Genomic DNA, 15,089 nt, shown 5'->3' on the forward strand with positions numbered 1-15,089 from the left:
TCAGATCTATGTAAATATTTTACGATATGGGCTCCATTTCAGTAGATCCGTCAAGATATTTACAGGGCTTGACAGTATTTCTGCCTTTAATTAAATTTTCACACACATACTTTAATGTAATTTAAATAGATTATTAGTTGTCAGAATATAGTATAAATTTTGTTTACGATTTAGTTACTTTAAGTACTCACATTGAAGAAACTCATTTAACCCCCTGACTGAGGAGCATTAAGTGTTGAGATGAGACTTCTAAAGAGCTTCTACTGCCCTTTGCACTCTTGCAATAATCTTAAATTACTACAACTTAATTGCAGTTTCAAGGCACTAAAATGGAGATGTTTTAAAAACAGCACCAGGAGGGTCAATGAGAGGAGAAAAATTATTTAGTCCTCCTCAGGTACCAGACGCCTCTCAGGGAGAAACTGATTTTCCCCATGCTCTTCTCTTCACCCATTTTCCATAGAATCCCATCTTCATTTGCAGAATGACGGGGAACAAAAAGTCATCAAGATTATTCTGGATACTTGCCACATCCAAACAGCCATTAGACATAAGCCTGCTCACTTGCATGCATGGAAGAGACCCGTGCCAGGAGAACAGAAAGACAAAACCCTAGAGCGCATTTGCAGAGAAGGCTGCACACAAACACAGCCAGCAGCTTCTCTGACTTGGGAGCCCCAGTGCTGGAGTAAGGAAAAGGAGCACGTGTTAAACCACTCCAGAAATCCCAACCAACAAATATATCTGATCCCCGTAAAACAGTACAACTCATTCCTCTACAGCACAAAATATATATTTTCAAAGTAAAAGACATCCCACAATTAGGTTTCTCCTCTAACGACTGCATGATTTATTCCATGCTGGTGTCTTTTTTCCCCCCCTCTCTCTACACTGGCATCACCTTGTTACCTGCAGGAGCTGCGATTCCCAGCACAGCGAGCTGCGGGAATTGAACCGCGCAGCGAGCGGGCTGCGAGCGGCGCTTCTGCCAGCACAAAACCAACCACTTCTAGACACCACAAGATCTTCTCCGTTTCTTCTTGCAACGAGACATTTCACAGGGATCTGGCCAACAGAGAAACAATCAGACTCACGATTTGAGCACCGCTGTGCCTCAGCACGGCCGGCGCTGACGCACGTCCTCGGCGGCACGACGTTAAGGGCTCCCAGCCTGGCCATACCTTTTGAAGCACTGGAATAAAAGTTTGCTTGCCAGGACCTCTAAGAACGGTCTCAAAGACGCTGCTGATCTCTAGTGCGCAGCGTCTCTAAATTCCACCTAGCAAATGCTTTCTGGCTTCTCCTGCATGTCACATCTCTGCTGAAGCGCTCGCCGGGTGTGAAAGCACGCTACTATACGTGGAGGGAGGGGGAGAAAAAGTTTCAGTGATACGAGTTAGTGGCACAGACCAAAAGCCAAAGGCAGCGACATCAGCAGAAGCCCCAGCTGATGCCAGCACACCCTGGAGCAGGCCCAGGGCGGCCGACTGCACCCCGAGCTCGCCCCTGGGGACACGGGGACCACGCCGTGCCCACAGACCATGTTCAGTGTCACCGTGTCCCCACGCTGCTGACCACCCCCTGGGCTTCCCCTCCAGCCACCGGCCCCTTCCCACCTGCTTCCCCAGCAGAGGCTCGCTGGGAAAAGCTCTGGGAAGCCACCTGACAGCAAGGCTCATCTGAGGAATAATTAAAATGCGCTATTTAATTCAGCTTAAATACGGACAGCAAACAAAACCCTCGTGCACCCGAGCCCTGCGGGGCCTGATCCCGCTCCCCCCGCAGTGGGAAGCCCCGGGAAAGCTCCCTCCCAGGCACCCTGTCCCTGCACACACGATGCTGGATGTGCTGGGAAGGGCAGGAGAGGCCTGAACACAACGCTGCACCTCCAAAAGACACCCAGCTACCTGCAAAAACCCCACCAAGCCTCCTTCAGCCCTGGCTCGGCTGCATGAAAATACTTCAGCTCGGTGCCTTGAAGTTGCAATTAAATTGTAGTAATTTAAGATTATCACGAGAGCAAAGGGCAGCAGCAGCTCTTCAGCAGACTCCTCTCACCACTTAATGCTCCTCAGTCTTGGGGTTAAATGAGCTTCTTTAGTGTAAGTACCTTAAAGCAAGTGAATCGTAAACAAAATTTATACTATTTTCTGACAGCATATAATCTATTTAAATTTATTAAAGCTTCTTGGAGAAAATTTAAGATGACAGAAGTATCATTATGCCCCATAAATAACCGGACAGCCTTGCCGAAATAACTGTATTTTAAATACACATCCGACATAAGTGTGTGCATATGTTATTTCATTTGATATACAAATGCATGCTCAATAGATATTTCACAAAAGGAATTGTCTTATCCAGTTCAATCTCTCAATATATATGACCACGAGAGGTACGAATACTAAACACTGGATACATTCCATGTATTTGCCTTTTTACTACCAGCCTTCTTCCTAATTTTTACAGTGCTGGGAAACAGGAGTAATTCAGGAGCTGCGAGCGTTTAGAGCGTATCACATCAAGGATGATAATGCAAATTTTAGCTCTGAAAAAAGGGGATCCCCTCCATGAGAAACGCATACTGCAGCGTATGCTGCACGCTAATGTCCGAGGCACAATTCCCTGCTCCTTCTCCCACCAGGGCAGAACCCAGCTGTGTTACGGTGACTGGTGGAACTGATTTAAGCAGAAAATGTTTATAGATGTTGAAAAACATTACACATTACACAAAACGGCTTAATAGCATACATGTGCGTGTTTAATGCACATACTTTTTATTGTCTAATTAAAATATATACCATAAAAATCTACGGGCTCTAGAATAAGTTATGCAGGACAGTTATGAAATATTACCTTACAGAAAGTATAAAGTACTTATTGTAAGATCTGCGCTGCTAATTAAAAAAAAAAAAAAGCTTATGCAAAAAGATTTGGGATTTCTTAATTCTTCAGCAGATGTGGACTTGGTCTGCCTCTTGATTAATATACATTAGGGTAACAGCCTCTTACTAGGATTTTTTTAATAGATATTTCCCTTGTTTTAGAATACTTTAAAGAAATTGAAGGGACATGTCTGTGAAGTTTACGATCAAGCGTTTGAATACAAACATGAAATTGTCATACAGCAAAACTAGCCTCACTCCCCTGGTTCAGTTCGATTAGTACCTAAATCTTAACTGTTTATTGAAGTAAAATCAAGTGCCTATTAATACTCTTTACTGGCACTTCCACTGAAAAACCACACAGTAACAGTCTCTCTGATACAGCCACGAAGACACATTACACAGAGTCCTGTAAAAATCCCGGCGTATCAAAACCGAGGTCCGTCCTGACTGCTTGGCAACATGCTTGAAGGAAAGATATTACAAGTTTTCCAAACTCTAGGAATGCAGTCATCCAACACAGAGTGCTTAATCACAACCCAACTCCTCTATTATACACCAAGAGAGAACTTACACACAGAGAGGAAAAAAAAAAAAAAACCAAAACCAAATCCACGTTTCCTTACAATTCAGTGATCCAGAAATAAAAGCTGAATTCCACAGAACTTTTACTGCATTGCACTACTGTAATGCCGCCTTCTCTGCAGCTCTAGACAGCGTAAACAAAATCAAACCCTAAGTCCCTCTGAAAGTGTAAAAATGCACTTCAAACCACCATCACTTAAAAAAAAAAAATAACCAATACCCCAAAACCCAGCCCATGCACAAAAAAACTAACTTTGCAATCAAATTTGTAAGCAACAGAAAGCCTTGTCTGAAATAGTAGTTATTTTTCTCAGAGTTATTCTTTGGTTTCACAACAAAGATCAGCATTTGTAATGGTCCATTTCTGCATAAGTGAACATATAGCCTTGCTGCCTGATCGAATAGTCCAGAGCTTTCAGTGAGGCAGCTCCTGACAACAGCCCAGCAGCAGCTTTGTTTGATCTCTCCTGCCTTCCTTAATCTGGGTTGTCAAGGTTCACTTGTTGGAGGCTGTTTACTTTACTTTTTCCAGAAAAAAAAAAAAAAAAAAGTGATTTTTTTTTTTTCCTGTCTCTCATACAATGACTAATCCAAAGACTAAGGGGGAAGAATGCTGCCAATGCAAGATGTTAAAGCTACAATACCTTTTTGCAATGAGATTTTAGCCGACACCTTTTGAATGGTAACTAGTGGAGAGCTTCCTCCCCCAGTGCCCTGGTCCATTCAATATGGTCGGGAGATAGTTCAAACCAAATGTGCAGGGGAAAAGCTTCAGAGGAGAAGAGTTGAAAGGAGCAGCCCCGATTTCCCTAGTCGCCGAGATGCACGGTACCTCCTTGCCCACACTCACTTCTCTGGGAACTTGAGTTATTTCAGGCTCTCTGAGACTTACAAAACCTTAAGAGCTTCTCAGCAGTTACAGAAACTGTAAAAACAATACTAAACCCAGCAAAACGCCTGTTTTCCAAATTATTAAAGAAAGCCACGGATTAACAGCACAGGCAAAAAAGTTTCTTCGGTGACATGCTTGCAACTTTGTCTATTTCAGCAGCTGTAACTAGTGTCATCAACATTTGGTCAAATCAGGTAAAATCCAAGTTTAGAAAAACTGTATGGAAAGAAAACATAGTTTAGAGAATAGTTTTAATATTTAGAACCATCCAGCACCCCAAAAATCAGCAGGCTATACGGTGTAGACGACACGCTACGAGCAGTACGCATCCATTACTCACTCCGAGAGCAGTTACTAAAAATGAAACCTTAAACTTCTGAGCACAGAAGTTGAGCTCCAGCTTCTCTGGAGAAGCGGCTGAGACAGCGCTCGCAGGCGGCGGATGCCTCGGGTAGGGACGGGAGGGCTGAGCGCTGCCGCCGCTGCCAGGCTCGGGGGGAACCGGAGGGGATAAAAAAAATTAGGAAAAAAAAAAAAAAAAAGGCAAAAAAAAGAAAAAAAAAGAAGAAGAGGAATCACTCGCTCGGCTTGGCGCACTCAAAGCAAAAAACACGCAATTAAAATCATTACAGCGAAGCGGCAGCCGAAGACTCGCTCGAAGCGCGGCGCTCCGCAGCCCGCCCGGCGATGCTCTCCGCTCATTAATAGTTACCGGGCGGCGCGGAGGGGGCTGCGCTGCGCCCCGCGGAGCCCTGTCCGCGCAGCTGCCCGCGGCCCCCTCTCGCCGGCTTGGTTTGGGTTTTTCTTGTCGGTTTTCTTTTTTTTTTTTTTTTTCTTTTTTATTCAGGAAAGAAAGAAACCCACAAACCGGCGGGGCGGGGGTGTGGAGGAGAGAGGCGCGGAGACGCCGCTCGGCCGCCCGCAGCGCGCACCCCTCCGCTGCCCGGGGACGCGGCCGCGCAGCGCTGCGCGGGCCGGCAGGTGCGCGGGGCGGCCCTACTTACCGGGCAGCGGCGGCGGCTCCGCGGCGCGCAGCGAGCCGCGGCTCCGTCCCGAGGCTCCGCGCCGCGGGGCTGCGCGGGAGGGGGGACGTGCGCGCACACACGCGCGTGAAGGATGCGCGGTCCGCAGCCGCGCAGAGAGAAGTTGCGGCTGGGCCGAGCCGGGGAGGCGCGGGTGTTTATTCGAACACTTGGTTTCAAAAAAAAAAAAAAAAAAAGGGAAAGAAAAGAAATAGGGGGGGATGGGCGCAACGCGTCCCGGGGACCCGCGGAGGGGGAGGATGCGCGGCGCGGGGCTCCGCGCCTGCGGAAGAGGCTGCGCGGGCGTAAAGCCGCAACAGGTGCCCGGGGAAGGGGGAACGGGCAGGCGGGCACTGCGCGGGGGGGGGGGGGCGGGGGGCGCGGCCCCCGCGCAACTTCTTGCCCCGAGTGCCGAAGTTGGGGCGTACGCGCCCCTTGCGCGGCGGCGCGGAGGGACCCGGTGGAACACACGCGGAAAGCACGAGCGGAGATGGGAGGGGGGCGGGACGCGCCGCATCCCACCGCGGCGGGGAGTGCGCGCAGCGCGGGGCGGGGGGGAAGTTTCCAAAGTGGGCGGGGAGGGGGTACGGGTGGCCCCGCGGCCCGGGGAGGGGGCTCCGCGTCCGCGCACCGCCGCCCCACATCCCCCACCCCCCCCCTCCACCCCCCGGTACCGCGGCGGCGGTCGGGGAGGGGCGGCCGAGCACGTGGGGCCGGCGGGGGGGAAAAGTGCAACAGCCCCGGAGGAGCGGGGAAAGTGTCGGGGGGCGCCGGACTCACCCGCAGGACTCGGCCCTGCCGCTGCCCAGCACGGCGCGGCCGCGGCGCGGGCGGGCGGCGGCGCGGAGCGGCGCGGGGCTGCCTCCGTCCCGTCCCTCCCTCCCGTCCCTCCGGCACGCCGAGCCCGGGCGGCGCGGCGGCGTGCTCCGCCGCTCGGTAAATAACAATAGAGCCCTCCGCCCGGCGCCGCGCCCGCGGGCCCCGCACGCCGCCCCGCCGCGCCCCCGCCCCGCGCCGCCCCGCGCCCCCTCCCCGCCCCGCGCAGCCCCGCGCGGGCGGGCCGGGGGCGGCCCGCGACACCCCCGCGGAGGGAGATGTTGTTATTTTTTGCTGTTGTCAGTCTCTGACGTCACATCCACCTGCTGGGTAAACAAGGCTCGGCGCAAGGGAAAAATAATAATGGAAAAAAAAAAAAAATAATAGAAGCGGGGGGTGAAGCGCGCAGGGGGGTGAAGGGCTAGAGCCCCGCGGGCGCGGAGAGCTCCGCGGAGGACGGCCGGGGTGGGGGGGGGGCGGGGGGGGGCCGGGCCGGGCCGGGGGAGGCGGGGCGGCCCCGCGGGGAAGCGAAAGTGGCGGTGGAGCGCGGCGCGCAACCCCGCGCAGCCCCGCGCACCCCGCGGGACGGCTCCGCGCGCGGGCCGGGGCCGCCCCGTCGGCGGGGGCGCGGCGCTGCGCGCCCCGACCAACTTTTCCGCAGCCGCGCGGGGAGCCGCGGGGCGTCATGCCAGCGGAGCTGGTGGATGCGGGGGACCCCGGAGTGCCTTCCGCGGGTACCCGCGGAGCCGCCTTACCTGCGCGGAGCGGCGAGGCGGGCGCTTCCCGCGTTCTCCCCCGCGGCGCTCGCCGCCGCGGGCGCAAACGCCGCTTAGACACGCTGCGCGGGTGCGCAGCGGCGCGCACCGGCCGCTGAGCGGGACTGACCGTCCCGAGGGCCGGCCCGGGTGCGAAACCGCTCCGCGGGGGTGGGTCCGCATCTCGGTGGGTGCGCGGAGCGGCAGCGCTCCGGCAGCGCCGTCCGGGCTCCCGAGCAGAGGGGTGGCAGGAGAGGGCGAGAGTCGGGACCACCCGGCTGCCCCAGCCCTGCGGCTCCGGCACTCGTGCGCCGCGAATTTTAACAGCACCGACGGCCTTAGCGCGGATTTGGAACCGCCGGCGGAGCCGGGGTTTCTCTGACGGCGGCCGGAGCAGGCGAGGGGAGCGGCCCCTTGCCCTGCCCGGGACCCCAGCCCGCTGCCGGCAGCGCCGAGGGAACGGGGGTCGGCGGTCGGGCGCCCCGCGGGGATGGAGCGCGTCCTGCCCGGCGCTGCGGCAGGAGTCAGCGCGTCCTGCCCGGCGCTGCGGGAGTCACCGGGCGGCCGCGAAGTTACAGAGCGACCCACTCGATCGGGGGAAAAAAACTCTTTCCTTGACCCGCCCGGCATTCTTCCCTGCCTTTGTTTTTTTGGGCGATCGCCTGTGGCTGCCCGCAGGACTGACCCGGGGCCGCGGGCGATGGTTTCACACGGTGTCAGCAGCGGTACCGCGGGGCGAACCGCGCCCGCGGGAGCCCCGAGCAGAGCCCGGCCTCTCCCCCGGTGCCGGTCCCCGGTCCCCGTCCCCCGCCCGGCCCCGGCAGCAGCGCCGGGCCCGCGGCGCCACCTCCCGGCAGAACTGCGGGAGCCGCTCCGGCAGCAATTAAGACCTGGAATTACCCTAATAGCGAGGTACTTATGCCTAATTCATTATATTTTAAATAATTGAGAGGGGAAAATCGCTGCAAATAAATATTTGCGGAGGTGATGCTCGCGCCGCTGCCGGTGCGGTGCTCTCAGACCGGCGGGGTGCGATCGGGGCCGGGAACGGGCGAGAGCCAGGAGCTTTCAGCATCCCGCTTCTCCAGCCCCGGTACAGCAGGAGACGCCGGGGTTTGTGTGATCGGCGGGACCGTTTTGAAAGCAAACATCATTTTCAGCGTGTCTTGTTGTATTTTTTAGTTAATCTGTTTCTTCAGTAGGAAGAAAAAGGAGCTAACCGTGTTAAAAGAGCATTTTTGAAATCTCTCCCCAATACCACTAAAAAAAAATTGCTTGTTTTACATTTCATCCTCAAATAAATGCTTATTGGGTACTTCTTCATCTCCTGTTTTTAACTTCACACATCCAAGCCAGTATATCAACTCTGTAAAACATGATTAATTCCACAGACAGTACCAGCGGTGGGACTTCTCCCTCCCCCTCTGCCGATGTAGCTGCTAATTGTACTTGAATTGTTTACTGCTGTATTGTTTTACAAGTGCCTGGAGAAAGATGCTTGATATTCCCACCAACGGCAGAACCATCCCAAGAGCAAACGCTTGGCAGATTTTGGCAGGGATGTACACAGGCTACAACTACAGCTTGTTAGCTGAAAAAAAAAAAAAAAAAAAAATTATGAAGGTGATGATGCCTCTGTAATTATAGGTGTTACTTGTTATAAAGTCAGAATGTTTTTCCAAGCTACTGTAATGCCACACCTCCAATGTCCCAGGAGCCAGGCCTTGGAGTCCTTTCCGCCTTAGTCACTGGTTTATGAGGCTTTGCAGAGCACATCACCAGGCTGCACGGCGGGTTCCTGGCCCACTTGGCACTCCTGCGTAGGTGCAAAGCCCATGTGGGTACTCAGCTGTTATTTTACCATTTACATCAGACATGAAAAGATGAGATACACGCACTGCCCCAGAAAGCTGGCGGACATGAAGAGAAATGTACCTCGGATTTACAGCCCAGTTTTACGATTACCTGACTTTGTTTCAAATAAGCACAAGCAGAAGCAGCCCTGTGAGTACCCTCGTACTGCAACTTGAGGCAGAATCCCTTCTTGCCAAGATGGTGGTTGCTGCTTTCCACATTTCTTTGTTTTGGGTGTAGTCAGGGCAAGTCAGATTAGTCTGACAGTAGATAACCTTCAAAAAAGTAGAAAATGCAGCTCTGCCCATCACATGGTACATATGCAAGGTAAAATAACTGGACCTTTCTTTTACTCAGAGAACTTCAAGGGCAGGAAGAGTCAACTAGCTTATAAGGGGGGGATTTTAAAAGGTGTAAACATCAGCTTAGAGACCAAGCCCAATGCTCTTGGCAACACTTGCACCAGCTTTAGTCCTGCTTTAGCAGGATCGGTTCTCCAACTGGGGAAGTCCCACAAAGAGATAATGCGACACAGCTAAGGTCTCAGGTTGGCTTGTCTGTCAAAATGAAAAGGATGAGTTCTCCCAAGTGAGAGCTATAACCAAACCCAGATATTTTTTAAAATGAAATATTACTGTTGGGGAGGGGGGGTTCCAGCATCCCAAATTCTGATCCCTCAGCTGCAAACACATTTGCATCCTTCATCTACTTTTGCTATTATACTTTCCCAGTTTCCCTGGCCACAGCAGAAGCCGTGTCCTGGCCTGTGCTGGGAGAACAAGCTGGAGCAGAACCGAGCTTCCATGTGCCAGGAGGTGCCTGGCAGGACAGGGCTGCCCTGCAGCCACCCCGAGGGCTGGTGCTGGGCTGGCTGTGGCAGAGCAGGCAGCGAGCAGCACAGCCAACTCAGTGCTGCCTGTAAGGGAGAGAGATGGCCGTGCTGCCCCACAGCATCACGATCCAGGCAGAGCAGGCTGGAGCCTGGCTCCACACACAGGGCCGCAGGAGTCAGGCACGGAATGAATGACATTTTGCTCTGTTGTCAGTCCAGAGGAGCCCCACTGCCGTCAGAGTTGGTTTGGATCTGCATGGGCAGTGCAGAGACATGAGTCTTGGATTCACCCCAGACTCCTCTGGGCTCCAAGTGGATGGGAAAGGCTCCCCACATCCGTACCCACACTAATCCTCTTTACTCCTGGAGGTGTCTCTCCAGCCGCCACTGTACCAGAAGCCACCCAGAGATAACTTTTCTATAGCACATTTCCATTTGTCCTGAGCTGCCAGCCAATACATATTTCCTTTTCCTGTGGGGGCAATGAATAGCCATTGTATTTGCGTTGGACTATTAATCTGCCTGAATTTGGTCGAGATTCTTAAATGAATATTCATGGGAATTAATGTCATTTAATTCCTATTGCTTCCTGAATATAATTACGTGCCGTACGTGAATTGGCAAACGCCACAAGACATCCAATCTTGTTGAACGTCTATGACCGATTAAACATCGCGAGCTGGACACTCGTGCAGTACTGAAGATGCACAAAGCACAGCCAAGATGCAGCTTGACTTCAGGAGAGGAAACCAATAAAAGAGGGAAGATGTACACTGTAGAAAGCAAACAACACCTTGAGGGATGGAAAATATGATTAATAAGGTATTTTAATACAAGCTCTTCCCCAGGTATTTGTCTACATGTAGGGACTACATTAAACATTTATATTATTTTGAAAAAAGCTTTATATCTTCCACTTTCTCACACTCAGAAAAACATCTTTAAGGGCCTCCTATCCTGGCCCCTTCTGAGAGACAGCGTGTCATGGAAGACCTTCAGCACATCCTACAAATAAGAAGTGCCCAAGTGCAGCCCTCCTTCTCCCAGCAGCCCGCCTGCCAAAGCTCACGCTGTTCCCTGAATAATAAAGCATAATCAGCTCTGTATTAAAGCAAAGCCTGTCCCCAGCATCAGTGCTACCAACCCCTGTCGTAACATAACAAGGACTCTTCCCAAAATATTTGGGCTTGCCCTGTCACAGTGAGAGGCGTTCAAGTTCAGCGCTCTGTCAACAATGCCAGGTGTCTCCTGAACCTCCGGCGCCTGAGCCAAGAGAGAGAGCTCAGAAGCACAGGAATAATCATTATTCACATTACTAAAATGTAACGGAATGTTTAAACAGATAACGTAACACAATCCCTCACAGCAGAAAAAAAAAACCCAACAAAAAACTGTTTATTATTTATCCCTGTCAGATAGAAAATGAACTCAATCTCCTGGAAAGCAAAAGCAAGGCTCCTTTTTTTTTTTTTTTTTTTCTCTTTCTGCAACTGACAGCCATGAAAAAAATATTCTATTGTGGCAGCTGCGCCCCTTCAAAGGGGCTGATGTTCGCTGTGGTTCTTGATAAACCAACTGGCAAATTTTGGGGGTGAAAAATAAGTGACTTGAAGCCAAACATATCTAAGAAAAAAAAAAAAAAAAAAAGCCTTGTGAAATCAAAAATCCAAGAACAATTTCGTGTTGAGTCAAACCGAAGATTTCATTTCAATTTTGATTTTTTTTGGGGAATAAGAAAAAAGACACACACCCCCTTGCTTGAAAATAAAATTAAAGGACATTTTGAACACAAAGTAGTTTCAAAATGAAAAATCAAAGTGTTTCATGTCAGAAGTGTCAAAACTAACAGCTTCAGCATTTGTCAGAGCTTTTTTGAGTTTTTATAAATGACAAGTTTGGCATGTGTGCACAGACCGTTTTGGTGCTGCTGAATCTGCATTTTTGCATGAAAAAAAAAAAAAAAAAAAAAAATTGGTCGGGTGAAATTTTCAGCGGAGAAACCGTTTGCCATTCCCTTTGTGTGGAGACCAGCAGCGCTCTCCCCCATGGCTGCGCTGTGCAGGAGCCTCGCTGACACCTCCAGCTCCTCTTTGGCTTATTAATATTTTACCCTTCAGTTTGTAGGACTCCACAGGCCTGGTCTTTTCCAGAACCGGCTCCCTGGTTAGCGGGAGGAGGTACAAAGGTTAGGAGAGACCCGACTGTGCGTCTCCAGCTTGATGTGCTGCTGTGTGACAGGCGGCCACGGACCTATCCTAAGGTGACATTAGGTAATTTATTGGCTTAGTTCATTACTGCTAAGCTCCCTTTCATCGGCTCGCTGCCTTCCCAAAGTGAGGGTTTTCCAAAAATGTTTTATCCCAAAGAAGTTGGGAGGGGTTGCAGTCAGGTTTACACCTTACGTGGCAGGAGAGCAGGGGTGGAAAGTGAAGTATGTAGCACCTGAATTAAGACATTTAATTTAAAATCCTAAATTACATAAAAAAATCTTAAGTTACATAAATGCTATTGCTATAAAAATGTACCACCAAGCATTTACAATATTAGCAACTGAATATATTCTTGCTAGGAAAGCAGCAGCCACCCGGATTTTGCAGGTCTGCTTCCAGCCTAGCTGACTTTGCTGCAGGTTTGGGACAGTGCCTAGTCCCCTGGGAAGGCAGCAAATAAGATCTTCTGCAGAGAGCAGACACCTACCTGCCTTTTGCTACCCAATTTCTGTAACACCTTCTACATCTCTCTGATGACAGCAACACTTCTTGCTGTATCCTGACAACTTCTAATTAACCCAATCTCCGCATCCCTGAAGCTTTCATAGAAAACCAGCGTACTTCTCTAGAGCAAGAGAATCCAAATCCAAATCCAAAACACGTATCTCCACCTCTCACCTCCAGCACAGCCTTTCCTCCACAGGGAATGCAAACCCCAGGTCATGTGTAGTGTGACTCTGCTAAAAGCCAGATCAGCTCCTTCCCTGCCTTCCTGGAAGGCAGCACTGGAAGCCAGCAGAGATGGAAACAGATTTCTAACATCTTGTTGGCATTTCTGGGTCTGCTTAAACTCCTGCTGCAGGAGCTCATGCAGAAATCTTCATGAGGACATGCCACACTTTTAGCTTCCAGTGGAACAAGCAGACTCATCTCAGGGAATTGGTCTCCTCACTCCCTGCCCTGCTCTCTCTCCCCACAAGTTCAGCATTGCCTGTGAAGGAGATGCAGTAATTGCAGCTTTCCCTGTGAAGGATTTTCTCTTGATGCTGTCTCCAAAGTGTTCTATGCTGAAGTATTATTTCATCTTAACTTTTTCCACTATTATGACTATTTTTTAATCCAAAAGTCCAACATCAACAAAGATTAAAGCTTTTAGGCTAGTTACATATCTACGAAAACAACAGTCTCCTGTGTCTTGGGAGATAAACACTACCAGATGCTCTAGTAAACACCAGAAAGGGGAGAGAAGGGGGAGAAAAGAGCATGGCCAGGAGAAGGAAAGGGCTGAAAATAAGTTAGAAACAGCAGATCAGGAAACCAGGAAAGTAAATTCCTGCTGTTTCTGGCTCTGTGGCAGTGAAGAGGTTAAACCCCAGTACACTGCCATCTCTAGACAGAACTACTTGTTATTGCATTGATAAAACCCCGGGTTGTGTTTTCCTTGTCCATTTTGACCCGTATCTGACGTTAGCATTGCAAATGATGTCTGTTGCCATTCAGCTACTCGGAGTGAGCGGACAGAAACAAGACAGAGAGCTTAGCAAAGACGATACTAATGGAAGGGGTGGGGAAAAGTCTGATTTACATGTAATTAATTATTATTTATGTAAAAACCATATCGTTGTGGTGGTTCTTGACATCATATAAAGCCTCTTTTCAGAAGAGGAGTCTCCCCTGTTAGTGCACTAATCTTTTCTGTGCTGCCCATATGAACTGCGACAACTGATGGCAGCCACGCTGGCCCATCACCGCCACTTGCAGGGCTCTCATCAGCTGCCCAGAGGAGAGGAAGACAAGAATCCTGCCTCCTTCTGAACAGGTCACTTTGCATTACCAGGGCCATGGAATGCTAGCAAATCGTGCGGTGGGAAGTCATCTGACTCGAGGCCAACACCATGCAGAAAAAGACAGAGTTATGCATTGCTATGGTGAAGAAGTTTCAGATTAAATAAATGTATTTTCTTCTGAACTTGTAAAATGATTAACTTATTTATTTGATTTCAGTATCTAATCACAAAATAATTACCTAACCCAGCCCCAAGGTATCTTGGCAATGTTGTTTGAGACACACTCCAGCACAGACAAAAGCTCCCGCGGGGAGACATCAATCATCTTCCCCTACAAATGAAACTGGTCCACAAAAATGAGCGGCACGGCTCCACCCCAGCTCTTTCAAAATTCAGCTGTCTCAGCCAGAGCCCCAGTCCAGCTCCCAGACACGGCCCTGCCCACTGGTTTGCACAGGAGCTGGGTCAAACCTCAAGTGCATGGATTACATATGGCAGCATGACCCAATTTATTCAGGCTCTGCTGGACAAAATCTATACAGTGGGAAGTTTATTGACAGTGTCTCACTGGTTCTCTCTAATTTGCCAAAGAGGCTGCTGGGCAGGAAGCTCTGTTAACCTCAATCGTGGTAGGGACAGATTAAAGGGAGCTGGACTCAGAACCAGGCAGGTCTCAAGCCACCTTCTTAATAAAGAGAAAAAACCCCACAGCATTACTTGGAGCAATTGGATGGGGTGGGAACTTCTGCTGGAGCCTGGGGGCGGAGGCTGGACCGGATGGGATGGACAATGCTCACAGGAGGGAGGGATGTCACCTGCGCTCATGGCATTGCAGTCTCTGCACAGCCCTCGTGTCCCAGCACATGTCCCCACCCTGCCTCTCCTCCTCACCCACCACCAGAGCATTTCTGCACACAGCACTGCCTCTGCCCATGCTGTCAGCTCACAGGGGACACACAGTGACACTGGTGGCTGCTGAGACCTCAGCCCTGTCCTGCCCAGCTTCCTGAGGACACACGGGGCAATCCAGGTTTGCCAATCCAGGCCAGGTGTACCAAACCAGAGGCACTGCAGGCTGAAACCTGCCTGAAGGTTCCCACCTACCCTTCTGCCTTTAGAGAACAGCACAACACATCGTGTTCTCCCATTGTCACCTCCTTGTCAACTGCTGTGAGCACCAAAGCATAGCTAATCCCACCTGAGGAAGGGTGGAAAGATCCCCTTAAACACATATTTTTATCCCAAGTGAATAATCTCCAAACAGCACAAAGCAGTATTTCCTTCAACCTTTGCACATCCCAGCTGTGGTAGGATTTTCATCCTGGGTGAAATGGCTTGTCCAGCCTTTCCCAGTTTGTGAATGGGCTCAGATACCAGGCAGGTACCTGATATCCCAGATGGAAGAAAGAAAAGAAAAGAAAAAAAACCCACATTTGTCCTAACAGAGAACC

At 50.6% G+C, this 15,089-nt stretch overlaps 1 protein-coding gene across 1 annotated transcript in view; it reads right to left on the minus strand.

Annotated features, from left to right (window-relative positions):
- The window catches only part of FOXP1 (forkhead box P1), a 380,821-nt gene extending 374,611 nt beyond the window's left edge, over nt 1-6,210 (minus strand). The window contains exon 1 of the mRNA XM_040076749.2: nt 6,165-6,210. The gene's annotated coding sequence lies outside the window, so the exon portion shown is untranslated. The remainder of the gene's footprint in view (nt 1-6,164) is intronic.
- Nucleotides 6,211-15,089: the final 8,879 nt, after the last annotated feature.

Source organism: Hirundo rustica, chromosome 12, assembly GCF_015227805.2.
Source record: "Hirundo rustica isolate bHirRus1 chromosome 12, bHirRus1.pri.v3, whole genome shotgun sequence".
Classification (NCBI taxonomy): Eukaryota; Metazoa; Chordata; class Aves; order Passeriformes; family Hirundinidae; genus Hirundo; species Hirundo rustica.